The 14,503-nt window shown below is 45.4% G+C and overlaps 1 protein-coding gene across 7 annotated transcripts in view; it reads left to right on the forward strand.

Annotated features, from left to right (window-relative positions):
• Positions 1-932: 932 nt before the first annotated feature.
• Positions 933-14,503, forward strand: part of ZNF609 (zinc finger protein 609) — a 104,267-nt gene continuing 90,696 nt past the window's right edge. For 2 of the 7 annotated variants that reach the window (XM_035131162.3, XM_035131166.3), the window contains exon 1: positions 951-1,220. The gene's annotated coding sequence lies outside the window, so the exon portion shown is untranslated. The other 5 variants (XM_088657398.1, XM_060282630.2, XM_060282629.2 and 2 more) reach the window with 5 other exon arrangements.

Consider the following 14,503-nt stretch of genomic DNA (forward strand, 5'->3'; position numbering starts at 1 on the left):
TTAATCAGCTAAAAGGTGCTCCCAATTATTTGAGCAGCATATTCACCAGGGATGCAGTAAAGTCCTAAACCACTCCTACTATCTTCATTGGGTCTTATGCTCTATAGCAAGTGGGCTTTAGGGCTACAAGCTAGGATTCTCCTTCGTATAGTTCAGGGGTGGGGAGCCTGTGGATCTCCTGGTGTTAGAATCATAGAACTGTAGCGTTGGAAAGGACCACTAGAGTCATCTAGCCCAACCCCCTGCAATGCAGGCATCTTTTGCCCAACAGGGGTCATGAACTCAAGATTAAGAGTCTGAGGCTCTACCAACTCCTGACATGTCCTGGTTTTCGGGTGTAAAAATGGCGTCATGGAAATCCTGAATGCATGGTAGTGTGATGGAAAAAAATATGAAGTCTTCCTTAAAAAAGCTCAACTTTTCAGGCGTCAGGAATTTTACTTGTTGAAATATGGCAACCCTTACCACTGCCGCCACACTACAACGTCTGTAATCTCTGACCACTGACTATGCCTTCTGCAGCAGATGGGATTTGTAGCCCAGCAACACCTGGAGGGTCGCAGGCAGCTGTCCGGTTCGTCAGCTGATGCGCGCTTACTCGAGAGTAACCAGCCTTGCACTCGGCAGGGGCAAACGCCCTTGCCTTGAACTGTGTTGTTTTTTTTTGTTGTTGCAAAACTGGGTCACTCCAAATTAAGGGGCCCGCGCAACCCGCTAGAAACTAGCTTTGTAGCCTTCTGGAGTTGCGGATCATCCCCGCTACACCCCCCCCCCCCGCTTCCCTTCCTCTTACTCGAGCAGGAACTTTTCCTTCCGGAGGGCTGTTGTCACCCCTTCCTTTTTTTATTCCGCGCTCCGGGTTTTGCTTCGATTCCCAGGAGGAGCGGCACCGAAGACCGAGCCCTTCTCCCGGGTTTTCCTTCCCGCTCCTCACTCCTGTCTCCGCGTTTTCCAGCCACCCTCAGATCCGGGGCTTGAGCTCAGCGCCCCTCAACTGCCCCCCTCCCTTTCTGGCGGCGGCGGTGGCGGCCGCGCTGAGGGAGGGCCGAGCGGAGCCGAGAGCCGGGACTGCGGCGCGCCAGACCTCCCCTTTCCTCGCTTCTCCTCAAGCGGCCATGGCGGCGGGGCCGGGCCCTTAAAGGCGACGGCGGCGAGGTAACAGCGCGGCTCCATGGAGGAAGCGGCTGAGGGGCGCGCCCGGCACCGGCCGGAACCCGAGGGTGAGTCTGAGGAGAGAGACGGGGGGAGGGGAGGCAGGGAAACGGCAGAGGCTCGTGCGCGGGGCCGGGCTGGGGAGCGAGCAAGCAAGAGGGCGGACGGGAGGGCGCGCTGGGGCTGGGCTGCTCATGGCGGCGCCACACCAGGCCCCGGGCCTCCTTCCACGCTTCTTGTCAGGCCGGACGAGCGAGAGTCGGTGAGGAGATTCTCCCCCCCCCCTCGAAAAAAACGGGTTAAGATCCCTTCTCCAATCCAAGTGGGCCGCGACCTCCTCGCTCTCCCTCCCCTCGAGGACCTGCAAGAGGGGGAGGGGGAGCCTTTCTCCCCACCTCTACCATGATGGGCGCCCGTGTGTGTGTGTGTGCGTGCGCGCGTGTAATGGTGGTGGTCTCTACCTGCTTCCCCACTTTCCTTTCTCACCCCCGTCCTCTATCCTCTCCCCCCCCCAAAAAAAACCCCCACACAACACATTTGTAGTCTGGAAACCAGGTAACAGTTCCCAGAGTGGGAGGGGGGAGGGGTGCTAAGTCTGTTGCATCAGCAACAACAAAAGGAGCCTTGTGGCACCTTGGAAATGTTGTGGTGGCGTAAGGCTTCCTTTCGGGCTCTACGGCGGACGGGTTCGCGTGGAGTTGCCGCCGCCGCCGCCCGCGCACTCGCTCGCACAAAAGCGGGGCTTGTGCTCCCGAGCACACGGGGGTCGTCGGGGGGCTGCGCCGTGTCAGCCAGGCGTGGGGTGGCCCGAGAGAGAGAGGGAGGGAGAGAGGGAGGGAGATATGGATGGACCTGCACTGAATGTGCGGGCACCTAAGGTCGGACAGCATGCAGGTCCAGATGAGGGGTTAAAACTGTTACCGTGAACGCATGCATGTGCACATGTATGTGGGCATCCTTGCGGTGCATCTGGAAACTTAACAGATGGGTTGGGGCAGAAGCTTGCTTAGACTCCAATGTACACAATGGTCTCGAATTGCGTGTGACCTGGTTTCCTTTATGCTGAATGTGGAGCCTTTTGTGCACAGAGGACATGGCCAGGGTCACCATGAAATGTCACTGGAGGCTACCGTGATTAGCGAACTGGTATGAGTACAGTAGTCATACATTTGATTAGAGGCTGGTACCATGTTTGTGTAGGTGTGTGCCACGAATCCTTATCATTTGGGGGGGGGGTGTTTCACAATAACCTCCAGTTTTCTTAGGAGCATCAGGGTCTGCTCTTGTGTTACATTCAGAGTAGATTTATGCAAACAGCTCTTGGGTGTGTGTGGGTGTTGCCTGTACAACTGTTGTGAGTTCTGCAGCCTTGATGGGACTTCTCAGAGCTTCTGCTGTTGTAGGGGCAGTGTGAAGCATCCTTGTGCAAGTGATCTGTTAAGCATCATGCACAAGCTTGTCACAAGCTGGTCCTAAACACTTCTGAGGTGAGTACCTGGGGGCTGTTGTGTTGTCAACTGGCAACTGATGACTATCTTGAACATATAATTGAAAAGCATTGTGTCAATAGATAGAAATTTCTTAAGGCGTTTTACATGTGATTGGGCACAGATTCAGAGAAGTTGCCATTTGGCAGTACAGTCATCAGGTAAACCAGTCCAAAATCAGTTTCAGGTAGTCACACATGGAGGTAGTTATTTCAAGGTATATTTGGTATTATAGGTTTTTGTGTGTGTTTCCATATAGACATATAGATTTTGAGGAAGTAAAGCTGCTTCCATTTTCTGTTTACTACTAGGTGTTCTCAAGATGCCCTACTTAGCCTGATAAAACCCAGCTTTGCCTGACATACCTGTGGGATGTGTGGAGTGCAAGTGATGCTCTTGCAAACTTCTTGCCTAGAAGAAATTGAGTGGTTGACTGTAGGCTGGTCGCTCCAGTAGTAAAACCATGCGGCTATGTTCAATATTTATTAGAATGGTACAAAATCACAGATGGTGTTCTGAATGAGTTGTCTTACTGTGTAATGTACAGGTTGGTTGTGTTTCTGAATAGTGGTGCATTGAGAGCATGGTTTTCAAACCTGTTTTATCCCTGCAGTGTTTCTAGATGGGCTTGCTGCTTCTGTGCCTGAATTATGCCTGTCTCTAGAGTGCGAAATGACAGCTCCTCATTGGTGCCCTGGATGGGAAGAAGTGAAGGCTGCTTAAAGACTGCTTTAGGAGGAAATGAGTGGGCAGGTTGAAATGGCCTGTTAAAATGAATCCAGGATAGTATGTGTCTGATCCCTGCTGGGTGCTTAAAATTTTCTGCCTATGTTTGTGATCTATACTTCTTGAGATGGCTATTTGACTGGTGCATAAGAACACTGTCAAGGTTTCCTTCTTCTATAACTATAGCCATTGCTGTGTAAAAATGGTTATTTGATGTATACCCTTCACTATTTTGTGGGCTCAGCACAAAATCCTTCTAGGAATGCATGGATTGTGAACCCCTGCAAGAGGTTAATAATCTTTAGCTAATGCTGTAACCATAACACATAGTAAAATAGGAGCCATGATTATTTCCAAAACCACTGTTCTCAAGTTTGAATTTGTAAAGTAGGTGGTTGTGGTACTAGTAGCTAAAATAATTATGTTGTCCTTCTGAGTGGTGTGACTGTAATGTGGTTCTGAACAACTATAATGCATGACATCAGTGATTGACTTGGCTCAATATCCTAATTCTGCAATCCTAAACTCTTGCTAGTGAATAAACCAAATTAAACAAAGTGCAATTTCTGAGAAAGCAGGCATAGAATTATACTGTAAACTTAATTGATCACCTTGCTCATTCCAGTGCTGTAGCATTCTGTAATTCTTTGGTATCCTTTGGACTTAAGGGGCAGAGCATGATCAAGGTTTGGTGCGAATCCTACTGAATGCACTGTTGCCACCTTCATTGTAAAAACCGATCTATTTTACAGCTAGTGGTTGTTCTGGGAGGGGGGAACATTCCTTGTTAAAAGGTTTGCTTGCAAGCCAATGTACTAATTAGATAATTCATATTAATATATTTTAAGCATGTTAAATATTTGTAACCTACACTTTTGCTCTATATTTATCTAGTTTGTTTGTCCCCTTGCCTGAAGTTCAGGTCAGACGCTAGCATTTATAGGATTGTGTTGAAAATCTTACTAAAAAGGGAAATCTACATTACATTAACTATTTTCTAATCATTTGGTTTAGAAGCAGATGTCAAGATATTGGTGTCAATAGTTCATCAATGTTACCTAATATTTTGTTTGAATTCCTAGAAGTTCAGAATGTCTTGTCTTGTCTATGTGGCTGTGTGACATTTTTTCAGATTTGGCAGTTGAAAAGAATCTTAGAGATACTTTGTTTCAAGATGTAAATAATTTTGTAGCTTTGTTTCTTGCAATGTCTCCATTGTCCAAAATGAGAAATTGCAGGCCTTGGATGTCTAACGGTCCTGCTGAGTCTCTGGCAGGCTGCCATTTTCTAATAAATATGAAGAGAGCTGTATCTTGTTTCCCCCCCCAAAAAACAAAACCTTTAGTTAGCTCTTGATTATTATTCTTGGCAATCTAAACTGTGGTTTTCTTCATTAAGATTGTTTCATGTTTAAAAGGATGTTCATATTCTCTAGATTTTTTAATGCTTCTACTATTACTGGTATTGGCTGCATTCAGACAATCTTGACTTAATAAGCTAAGATATGAAATGATGCTTTTGGCTGTGCACATAAGCCAGGATATAAAGCCAATTTAAACCCATGTTTTAATATCCTAGCTTGTTCCAAAACTGTTAGTTTCCTGGTTCAGACAAAATGGGAACTGTAGTTAACGGAAGGCTTCCTGGTTTGTTTGCTGACTCGCACAAAGGGTTGTACCGGTAGTGTATAACCAAAATATCTTTCATGTCTCTGTTCACTAAGCAAAGAAATTATCATCCAAACATGACCATTATTTTAGATTTTCTGTAACTTTTGGTAAAGATTGCTAATGTTCGTAATCCATGGACACTACATCTTTATGGTAAAATTCAATGTGATCTGATCTATGGTAAAATGCAATGTGATCAATGGACACTATGGAGGACAATGACAAGGGGACAATGACAATAAAGATAACTTATCTTATCACTACATCTTTATGGTAAAATGCAATGTGATCACTACCTTCCCAAAACCAGGTAAGCCAGGCGTTGGGCTTTGGAAAGAATGTGCAAGGCTCTGATAGGGTCCTAGAGTCCTCCTTCCCAAAATCTAGTTAGTGCTTTCTCAGCTTTGGAAAGGAGATGGGAAGGCTCTAAGACCCTGCCTGAGCCTCCTGCCTCCTCAAAGCCTGGTGCCTTGCTTAGCCAGGTTTAGGAAGGCAACACACAGTTCCATGTCAAAATTACTCTTGTAGCCCACTTAGTATGAAATGTTGGACCACCCTGTGATGGATCATCATAGAATTTTAAGGTTTGAAGGAACCCAAAGGGCATCTAGTCCAACTCCCTGCAAAGCTGGAATCACAACGAACAAATCTCTGACAGATGGCCATCCAATCTTCTTGTTAATCTGAAACTGTAAGGTTGCCTTTTATCCTGTACAGTATTTGACTATTTTTACCACAATGATGTGCTTATACTTAGGGAAGTTGTGTCAGGAGTATGGGCAGGAGTCAGGCTCTGGGGCCTGTAGTGCTTTGCAGGACTGGGGCCTGTCTCAGCTTGTGCTGGAGAAGCAAGGAGTGGCCACACAGGTGAAGACCTCAGCTTGTGCTGGAGAGGCAAGGAGTGGTCACGCAGGTGAGACCACTTGATACCTCACTGCACCTGGTGGCAGGAGCTGGGAGGGATAAAAGCTCAGCATTTCCCTTCAGCTCTTTGCCACAGCAACGCTATCCCTGCCTGGTTGCCTCTGGCCTCTTGCTCCTTGGACCCTTGCCTTGCCAATGCCTTGATTCTCGACCCTTGGACCTTTGCCTTGCTGACGCCTTGCTCCTTGACTCCCAGACCTTCGCCTCTGCCTTGCTCCTTGACCCTGCGACTGCCTGCTGCTGGACCCTCAACCCTGCACCTGTTCCTGCTTCTACACCACCATCTTGCCCTGGTCCTGACGTCCTCAGCCAGGGCTTCAACTGCCCGCCGACCGGACCGTGACAAGTTGCAACCCACTTTATGCCAATCTGAAAGTTGTTTATAAGTACAGTCCATGTTGAATCAATTATACAAGGAATCTGATTCATATTCCTGAGGATTTTAGTTCTAACATAATTTCTCTAATGGTTGTGGAGGTGACATTTCAAAGCACATGGGTAAATTCTCAAATGTTCAGGGGGACCTGTACTGCTACCTTTTCTTCCATATATCTGATCGTAAAGGTAAAGGGACCCCTGACCATTAGGTCCAGTCGTGACCGACTCTGGGGTTGCGCGCTCATCTCGCATTATTGGCCGAGGGAGCCGGCGTATAGCTTCCAGGTCATGTGGCCAGCATGACAAAGCCGCTTCTGGCGAACCAGAGCAGCACATGGAAACGCCGTTTACCTTCCCGCTGTAGCGGTTCCTATTTATCTACTTGCATTTTGACGTGCTTTCGAACTGCTAGGTTGGCAGGAGCTGGGACCAAGCAACGGGAGCTCACCCCGTCACAGGGATTCGAACTGCCGACCTTCTGATCAGCAAGCCCTAGGCTCAGTGGTTTAACCACAGCGCCACCTGGGTCCCTATATCTGATCATAGCATCATACTGTTCTCGAAATATTTCAGAATCTTGGGTACCTCTTCAAAATAAAATGTGAAAGATAAGCAACATGGTGCAGAATAAGCAAACTCTGATAAAATAAATTGCTGTATTTAACTTGCAGTTTATTCATAGTGTGTGATTTGAGGGTGGCAGAGTGACAACTAGAAGTTCCACCAATAGTAGTTTTGGACAGGCATGCATAAGATGGCAACTGAATAGGTGGTTGTCTGCTGTGTCTTGGTAAGCACTAAGAAGTTTCCAGCTGGTGCTGACACTAAAAATGAAATTGGTTCCCAAGCACAATACTTCAGGTTATTGTTGGGCACTGTAGGCTAATTTGCTTGTATTTATTGAATCAATACCCTTCTATCCTGCTCTTCAATAATTTCAAAGCGGGTAATCACAAAGATAAACACAGTATAATTAAGAACCACAGAAATGCAGCAATAAAGCATTTCCATCATGGTAGCATGAGAATGGGCTTTTTCAGTGGCGGTTTCCACTTGTTTTCCTCAGGGTGTATTGCCTGGTGCCATCCTTACCTATTTATCCCCAGACCTTTGGCCCTTAATTTGAAGAGTTTTAAGTACTTATGGGTTCTTTTAGTGGGGCAGGATCTGTGATATTTGTATTGATGTGCTTTTAGGTTTTTATTGATGGTTTGTTTGAACTGGTTTGATTGTTTACACTGTGTTTGTAAGTCACCTTGAGTCGCATGTAAGGAAAGTATCACATATATGTCCAGGTGTGGTAGAAATCCATCAAAGTGAGTTTCAGGAGACCATGGCAGGGTGCCGCAACCAAGGATTACTCTTTCCAGCAGTCACCTGCTTTGCCCTGGATGATGGAGGCACCCTCTGAAGGACCTCTAAATATGAACTAAATATGAACAGACAGGTTCATATAGCTGTACATGATTTGGTAGAGGCTTGCAAACTTTGAAGTGTACCCTGTATTTCTTAGTGGTAAATGTTTCACTGTTGGGATTATATTACAGTTTGCTTCTGGGCAAACATTCCAAAATCCTCCACCCCCTGCAGGTCACAATTGATAGGTGAACAGGTCCACCCAGCTGTCAGTCACCTGACAACATAATGACATTAGGCAACTGACACTTGTTAAAGTTCAAAGGAAAATGCTATAACCAGCGATCAGCTAAGTGGTGGTTACCACAATCATATTTGAAGATGTGATTTCAGTGCCAGCCATCTGATTGGCACTAGGAATATATATTATAACAGACTTGCTCTGGAGAGAAAAAATGCTCCATTTAAAAACTGCATGTTTTTCCTTCAGCAGAAAAATCATCTAGTACTTTGAACCCAAACCACTTCCTCCATCCCCTTTGACTGCACTAGTGAGTTCTTGACAGGAAAGCCTCTAGTGCAGGGGTCAGCAAGGTTTACCTCGCCTTGGCCGGTTCATTCCAGTGGAGATCCCTCCGTGGGCCGGATCACGTGTGTGCGTGAGCGCCTGTGTCTGTGCAGACACAATTTCTGGTATCTGCGTCTGCACAGATGTGATTTTTGGCATCTGAACATGCGCTGGCGCAATTTTCGGCACCGCGGAAGTGAGTCGCTGCGCTGCGCTGGTTTAGTGCAGTGCGCGGGGACTTGCTGAGTGGGCGGCTCGGTTCGGAGGTGGCTCGGGGACACTGGCGGAGGAAGAGTGCAGGGGGGGAGCGCACCCCCGGCAGCGTGATCCTGGTGGGGTGCCATCACAGCTGGACCCCACTCGCGCTGGGCGCCACACCCCCTGCAGGTGGCACATCACGCCCCCAGGACGCGTGCCAGCCCTGCCCACGCCTGCTCTCTGGCCCCCCCCGGTGCCGGAGCATGAAGCTCCGCCACTGGTCGGGGGCTGGTTAAACGACCCCCTTGGGCCGCTTGTGGCCCATGGGCCTTAGGTTGCCTACCCCTGCTCTAGTGCAGCAGATTCCAGGGAGGCTCTCTGTCAGGGCCGATCAGCTGATTGGCACTGAAGGGGAACCCTGCTTGCTAAGGAACAATCAGGAGCTCCTGACTTTTTCCTTTCTAGCCATGTCTATACCTGCCCACAGCTAACATCACAGATTATGTCACGGATGGGGCAAGTGGGGTGGGGTATGTGGGGAAAGTGTCTTGTGGGCCAAATTGGGATCTGTGGTGTGCCTAATTAGGCCTTCAGACTAGAGGTTCCCCACCACCTCTTCTGTGTATAATCAGTAATAGGGTCAACGTCTTGGTTTGTTACTTAGCGTAATGGGCCCTGGTCTGGTTTGGAGTGCTTTCTCTTGATTTGAGAGAAACATAATTCAAACAAGCCTTCTGTCTCTGCTGCTGGAGCTCTTGTAAATATAGCATGCTTATGGTTTTAAGTGAGCTGCTGCAGGAAAGAGTTATGAAAAGAACATTTCTTTTAAGCTGTCTGCCTGGCGTTATGAAAGGCTTCAAGCTGATCACGTGGTTGCTGGCTCATTGAGAGGGTGGGAGACCCTTCTGTGACCTTTGCAGAAGCAGGTTAGTTTTAACTTGGATCAGTTGCTTGTACATGTTAAAGAACAACAGAAGCTTTGCTGAAGAGCAGTCCTCAGTGCTTATTCAACTGGGAGGTGGGGCAGGAGGCCTGGGCTGGAGCCAGGTGATTGCTGGGTACAATGGAGGCTGCTTTTGTTTGTTTGAAATCTTTTGGTGCACTGTAAGACATTGCTCCTTTTGTGCTATTCTCTCCATGTGCGTTCCCACTTCTGAGAAAGATTTAGCATATCTTTGGAGACTCACTGAAGGATCCGGACAGATATTTTGAAGCTATTGAACTTGGAATATATGCATAAGAGCTTATTCTCTCAAAAGTGCTGGAAGACAGACTGTTCTCCTACACTTCACTCTTCTGTATAATGCACAATGAATGAATGGCTTAAAAATTAGAAACAATATAAGCAGCTGTTTGCCAAGATTTGCTAAAACATTTTCTGTTCCTTTAAAAAGTATTTGCTCAAGTGTTGCTTTGGTGTAAGCTGCATATAGAAGAATTATATTCTCCAATAAACCACTTCAGCTGCAGATCCTAATAGATATAAGTTACTATGCTGTGATCATGGGACGCGGGTGGCGCTGTGGGTTAAACCGATCAGAAGGTCAGTGGTTTGAATCCCCGCAACAGGGTGAGCTCCTGTTGCCTGGTCCCTGCTCCTGCCAACCTAGCAGTTTGAAAGCACGTCAAAGTGCAAGTAGATAAATAGGTACCGCTACAGTGGGAAGGTAAATGGCGGTTCCATGCGCTGCTCTGGTTCGCCACAAGCGGCTTAGTTATGCTGGTCACGTGATCTGGAAGCTGTACGCCGGCTCCCTCGGCCAGTAAAGCGAGATGAGCGCCGCAACCCCAGAGTTGTCTGCAACTGGACCTAACGGTCAGGGGTCCCTTTACCCTTACCTTTACCTTACCCTTTATGCTGTGATCAGACCAAACACCTCACTCATGAAATATGCTGTTTAGTTCAAAAAAGAAAGAAGGAAATAAGCTGCACTGTGGAGGTTCAGAGTTCTGGGGCCATTATTAATTAAATACCTTGATCAGCAACACAGAGCACCTTTCAGAGGGTTTTGAACTGGGCCCTAGAACTTGCTGATATGGTTCCAGGTGGAAATAGTTGGAGGGGCATGGACTGGTAGAATTAAACAAAGTACCAGCCTAGCCACCAGGCACAACCTTGCAGCAGTTGAAATCTGTGCCCAGGGTGCTTTGTGCTTCCACAGCAATGTGCACACCCTTTTTGCTTCTGGGTTTCAGGGCAATGTTTGTTCTGAGTAGCACTGCCTGCTTGCCAAGACTTTTCCCATGAAACTCTAAAAGGAGTAGGTTGAGAGTAGTTGCATGAAGGGAAGGAGTTCACAGAAATTTCTGCAGACCAGACAGTTAAAAGACCTGGTTAACTTTGTGGGTTGAATATTAGCTTTTCTTGGTTTTGAGGCATTTGATAGTTGTACAGAACAGCCTCTGTCACTTCAACAGCTTAAAAAAGTTAAAAACGTATATATCAAAATTAAGACAGAAGGAGGAACTACCATCTTTCAAGACAGGTAAAGTAAGAAAGAGCTCTAAGCTTCAAATGGAAGCACAATGTATGTGATGTTAACCCCCCTTCTCTTTATATATTTTTAAAAGTTACTGTAAATAATAGCTCTTCAAAACTGGCCATACTCTGTACATTTTTCACATTTAAACACCTTTCAATCCCACCTTTTGTAACTATCTGATAAATCACTTGGTCCTATGGAAGTGACCAGCTAAAATGTACCACAATGTGGAAATTCATATTTCTCTTTCAGAATAAATCATAACTATTAAAAAAATAGGTTTATTTCCTATGAGTACATGTTTAATTTCTGCAATACGCTTCACGCACACATACATCTCAGAGTTCATATGTCTATACATATACATTATACATATACATAATCTCAGAGTTCATAAACTTTTGGCTTGGATGAAAAAAAAGAGGCTAGTTGAGTAGACACATGGGAATAAAAGCTGTGGGAAAATGCAGGAAGTGATGCTGTTCACTCACATCCTGCCCCCAGGTACTGGAGACGATACTTTTTATTGTGAGTCGTTCATTGCATATATATGAAACTATGACAATTGTGTTTGATGTTTTACTTAATACTAAATTAACTTACTGATAGTTAGGACTTCATTCATGTAAGATGAGTAAATGATACAGATGGGGCTCACTGCAGTTACGTTTTGGTAGTGGCCTGGTGCACACATCCCAGTAAGCCATTGTCTAAACTCTAAAACAAAGTATGACTTTTCTGTAAATGCACCAGCCATTCTAAACATTCTTCCAAAGAGTAGGTACTTAACATTGGAATCGGTTGTAACATATTCTGTGTCTGGACATGGTTGATCAGGCAGAGTTGTTCTTTGTGCCTTAGTGCAATGGGACATGTGCACACATGTTGACATGTGTACCATTCTTTTAAGATGGTAGGACCCATGTAGACATGGTAGGGAGGAATAGTGACTCTATTCGCCTGCAGTAGTGTAGAGGAAATGAAGTGTATCCTGTGAATAGGAACTGAATCCCCTACGAGCAAAGTTTACCATGCTTCCTATGTGGAGATGTTTATAAAATGCTTCATAAGTGCCTGGTTGTAAAACTTCTGTGTAGTTTTTGAAAACAAATTAATGCCACAGATGTTACAGCTGCTGTCCACATCTGATTAAAGCTTCCTCTCTTTTTTAATGCTTGAAATGGGGTGTTGGTGGTGAAAGGCCTTCTTTGTCCCTTTTAAACGTATTGGAATGTCAAGGTTATTACAAAAATATTTTAAATAATTATTATTTCAAAAAGTCATAAATGTATTTGTGTTGCTTGTTGAAAAACACAGCACACATGCTGAATTTTATGTTTACTTCAAGGAAGCAGTATAACAATTTTCAAAGTGTTGCCTTTCTCTGGAAAATGTTTTGATTTGCTGAAAGAGGGACGAAGCAGGACTGACTTCTGTTACGATACAGTACTTGAAGCAAAAGTGACTCATGTTACCCTCTGCACATGAAGGGTATGTGTTTTTTCTGTCACTGAGACAAACTGCAGAAAGTGGTATCTCGGTTTAAGAACAGTCCTGTTTAAGAACTATTCGGTTTACAAACTCCGCAAAACCGGAAGTAGTGTCCAGGTTTGCGAACTTTACCTCGGTCTAAGAATGGAATCCAAACGGTGGAAGGGCACTGGCGGTGGGAGGCCTCATTAGGTAAAGTGTGCCTCGGTTAAGAACGGTTTTGGTTTAAGAACGGACTTCCAGAATGGATTAAGTTCGTAAACCGAGGTACCACTGTATTGAAAAAGTAATGTGTGGAGCAACCATCTGGCAACCTAAGCCATTGGAGAGAGCAGGACTTGTTCAACCACAGCTCTGTGAGCTGCTGAATCCAGATTAGAGGCTTGCTTCAACACAGTGGTGCAGGGCAGACCTACTGTTCTGGGGTGACAGTGTAATTATGAACCTTTTTGTCCCAGTTGTGAGGTTAACACATGACAGCAGAAGAAATATCGCAAGTGCAGGTAAGCATTCTGCCACATGCAAAGCCCCATCTAGCTCCAGCATGCCTTGCTTAATTAGTTATTGAACGCTTGGAACTGAGGCTATTAGCCAATAAAGCAAAAACCCATTATGTTTAGAATCTGAGATATATATATATATATTGTCTCCAGTGGAGGCATCAAGGCTTCCAGAGCTGCCTATTCATAGTTTCCCTGGGGAGCCCCTTAGTCCAGTGTGTCTCCTGCCCAAATGCACTGGGGCCCAGGAAGGAAAGAACAAGCCATGCAGCAGACAGCACCCAATGACCTTTTTAGGAGCCAGGCCATGAGGTTAGGGTAGAGGTCACTCCCTGGGCATTCTAGGCCATTGTTCTGCAGATGTGCCAACTGAATCTGGCCACAAGGTTTGTTTTCCAGAGGTTGAAGTTATAGGTGTTGCTCATGGTTTATTTAGATTGATCCAGTTATGTAGTCAGCCTTTGTTAAGAATGCTTTGAAGTTTTCTTTAAAAAAGTGTCCTGTTATAATTGCTTTTTCCTGGGTGCTCATTGGTGTGGAACAGGCATTTACCTTCAAATTCCACAACTGTATGAGGCAGCCACCCAGAATACTTAAATTATTGGTGGTTCAAATTGTTCCCAACAAATCCCCACCCCACCACCCACATTTCAGTAGTGGAAGCTGAAATAATATTTGAACAAGCATTTTGCACAAATGGAGAGATCTAGTTTTGTAGAACAATCTTGCTATAAGCACTTTTTATTAACCCCCCCCCAAAAAAACCCAGAGGTTTGCTGCTTATTCCAGAATTGGGCAGGGCAGAATTTATTAAAGGTTGTGAATCCTTTTGAGAACAGACTTTATAATTTGGTGTGCTTAAACTGTTTGGAGCAATGATGTTTAATTACTCTGGGCCACCTTAATAATGTTATGGGAACACAATACTATACACATATCTACCAGGAAGTAAGCACCATAGAGCTCAATAGGGCTTATATCTGTGTAAACATGCTTAAGGTTGCATTGTTAATGTGTGGGAATTCTGAACAGGATCCTTGCACTTTTGAGTAGTGATATATGAGGTTTGCCTTTTTATACAAAACTCTGCATTATTATTATTATTTAAAATTTTATTTATCAGCATTGTTGTTGTTTAGTCATTTAGTTGTGTCCGACTCTTTGTGACCCCATGGACCAGAGCACGCCAGGCACTCCTGTCTTCCACTGTCTCCCGCAGTTTGGTCAGACTCATGTTGGTAGCTTCGAGAACACTGTCCAACCATCTCATCCTCTGTCGTCCCCTTCTCCTTGTGCCCTCCATCTTTCCCAACATCAGGGTCTTTTCCAGGGAGTCTTCTCTTCTCATGAAGTGGCCAAAGTATTGGAGCCTCAGCTTTATGATCTATCAATATTAAACCAATATTAAATACGATCTATCAATATTAAACCAGTACAATTCATCAATATTACAATCATCTACATTTCCCCCTTTCTCTCCCCCCTCCCCAGACTTCCCTCAGCTCCCTTATCTGATTTATTTTTTCATATTGTTTCTGCATGTTATAAAATTGTACATACCCCTTCCCTG

This window comes from Zootoca vivipara, chromosome 13, assembly GCF_965207765.1.
Source record: "Zootoca vivipara chromosome 13, rZooViv2.hap1.1, whole genome shotgun sequence".
NCBI classification, from domain to species: domain Eukaryota; kingdom Metazoa; phylum Chordata; class Lepidosauria; order Squamata; family Lacertidae; genus Zootoca; species Zootoca vivipara.